Source organism: Galeopterus variegatus, unplaced genomic scaffold (genome assembly GCF_000696425.1).
Source record: "Galeopterus variegatus unplaced genomic scaffold, G_variegatus-3.0.2 Scaffold17985, whole genome shotgun sequence".
In the NCBI taxonomy this organism is placed as follows: Eukaryota; Metazoa; Chordata; class Mammalia; order Dermoptera; family Cynocephalidae; genus Galeopterus; species Galeopterus variegatus.
Genome location: NW_007744096.1, coordinates 10,017 through 12,644, shown reverse-complemented (window position 1 = coordinate 12,644; position 2,628 = coordinate 10,017). Strand labels below are relative to the sequence as shown.

At 34.9% G+C, this 2,628-nt stretch overlaps 1 long non-coding RNA gene across 1 annotated transcript in view; it reads left to right on the top strand.

Annotated features, from left to right (window-relative positions):
* The window catches only part of LOC103582809, a 6,545-nt gene extending 4,749 nt beyond the window's left edge, over positions 1-1,796 (top strand). The window contains exon 2 of the long non-coding RNA XR_549788.1: positions 1,573-1,796. This is a non-coding gene — a long non-coding RNA (uncharacterized LOC103582809). The remainder of the gene's footprint in view (positions 1-1,572) is intronic.
* The last annotated feature ends 832 nt before the right edge of the window (positions 1,797-2,628 follow it).

Below are 2,628 nucleotides of genomic sequence, written 5' to 3'. Positions count from 1 at the left end.
ACATCAGAGAACTCACACAGGTGAGAAACCATATGAATGTAAAGAATGTGGAAAAACTTTTTCCCGTAAATCATGCCTCAGTGTACATAAGAGAATTCACACAGGTGAGAAACCGTATGAATGTAGTGAATGTGGAAAAAGCTTTCACAGGAAGTCACACCTCAGGAGGCATCAGAGAATTCACTCAGGTGAGAAACCATATGAATGTAGTGAATGTGGAAATACCTTTCACAGGAAGTCACGCCTCAGCAGGCATCAGAGAATTCACACAGGTGAGAAACCATATGAATGTAGTGCATGTGGAAAAATCTTTCACAGGAAGTCACGCCTCAGCAGGCATCAGAGAATTCACACAGGTGAGAGACCATATGAATGTAGTGAATGTGGAAAAAGCTTTCACAGGAAGTCACACCTCAGGAGGCATCAGAGAATTCACTCAGGTGAGAAACCATATGAATGTAGTGAATGTGGAAATACCTTTCACAAGAAGTCACACCTCAGCAGGCATCAGAGAATTCACACAGGTGAGAAACCATATGAATGTAGTGAATGTGGAAATACCTTTCACAAGAAGTCACACCTCAGCAGGCATCAGAGAATTCACACAGGTGAGAAACCATATGAATGTAGTGCATGTGGAAAAACCTTTATGAGAAGTCAAATCTCAGCAAGCATCAGAGAATTCACACAGGTGAGAAACCATATGAATGTAAAGAATGTAGAAAAACTCAAAATCATACCTCAGTGCACATCAGATAACGCACACAGGTGAGAAACCATATGAATGTAGTCAATGTGGGAAAACCTTTCACAGGAAGTCAAACCTCACCAGACATCAGAGAATTCCCACAGGTAAGAAACCATATGAATGAAAAGAATGTTCAAAAATCTTGTGAAGTAAATCAGACCTCAATGTACATCACAGTACTCACACAGGTGAGACACCATGAGTATAAAGAATGTACAAAATCTTTCTTCCATAACTTGGATCTCAATAAACATAAGAAAAGTCACACACAAATAGAAAAGGCCCTATGAATACAATGAGTGTGAAAAAACCTTCAAACGTAAGTCAATCTTCAGCATGCATCAGAGATTCACACAGATGAGAAGCCCTATGTATGTAATGAATGTGGAAAACCTTTTCACCAGAAGTCAAACCTCAGCAAGCATTGGAGAATTTCCACATGTGAGAATCCAGATGAATGTAAAGAATACAGGAAACCTTATACAGTAAAGTAGACCTCAGTGTACATCAAAGAACTCACACAGTTGTGAAACCATATGAATGTAATGAATGTAGGAAATCTTTCTACCAGACATCAAAACTTACTAGTCATGAGCACACTTCAGGATTCATCAGAGAACTCACATAAAAGAGAAAACCTATTAATGTACAGAAGTCCATTCATATCCACAGGGGAATGGTTTCAAAACTTTCCATACATACCAAAATCTGTGGATGCTCAAGTCGTATATGAAGTGGTGAGCTATAGTAACATCCTGCTGCACAATTTCACATCATGTCTAGATTACTTATGTTACTGAATACATTAAAACCAATATAAATAGGTTTTTTTGGTATATTTTGTATTGCCATACTTTCTTTTTTTCAAATATTTTTGATCTATAGTTGGTTGAATCCATGAATGTGGATCTTGTGGATATGGATGGCTCATTGTAATGAATGTAGAACATCTTTTGTCAGAAGTCACACCTAAGCAGACATCAGAGAACTCACATAAGGGAGAAATACTGCATGGCAAAGACTAGCTATTTTTTTCCAGAAAAAAAAATAATAACAGACATACACACACACACAAAACACTGTCTATTGTACAGACAGCTTTTTTCAGCAAAAGGTGCTGGGAAAATTATATGCACTTGCAGAAAGATAAAGTTGAACTCCTCACTCAAATCAAACCTATTCACAAAAGTGTTCAAAATAGATCTCTTATTGTTTGTAGGAGATAAAATGATAAAACTTATAGAGAAATATGGAGTAAATATTTGTAATTATAAGCTAGGTAACAATTTCTTAGAAATAACACCAAAATCACATTCTAGAGAAGGAAATAAAAAGATAAACTGCATTTGATAACATTTTAACACTTATGTTTTTCAAATGAGGCCATAAAGAAAATAAAAATACAAGCCAATTAATGTAAAAAAATTTTAAATTATGTATCTGCGTGAGGGCTATATTTCAGAATAAAGATGAAACTCTTAAAAGTCAATAGTAGACAATCAAGTTTTTAAAACGGACAAAGGATTTAAATACACGTGTCTACAGGAAGATATGCAAATTGTCAATAAGAACGTGGAAATATGAACATTATTGTGATTATAGAAATGCAAATGAAAACCATAAGGAAGATAATTAACACCCAATAAAATGGCTATAATATAGACAATAATGTGTCAACAACGATTTACAGAATATGGAACTGTCATATTGTAAATGAGAATGTAAAATAGTGCAGGCACTTTGAAAAACATTTTGGCAGTTTCTCAAAATATTATCTAGAATCACCGTAATACTCAGAAATTTCTTTTTCAAGTGTATGCAAAAAAAAAAAAAAAAAGATAAGTTTATGGCCAAAGACTCATATGTGAATGCTCATAGCA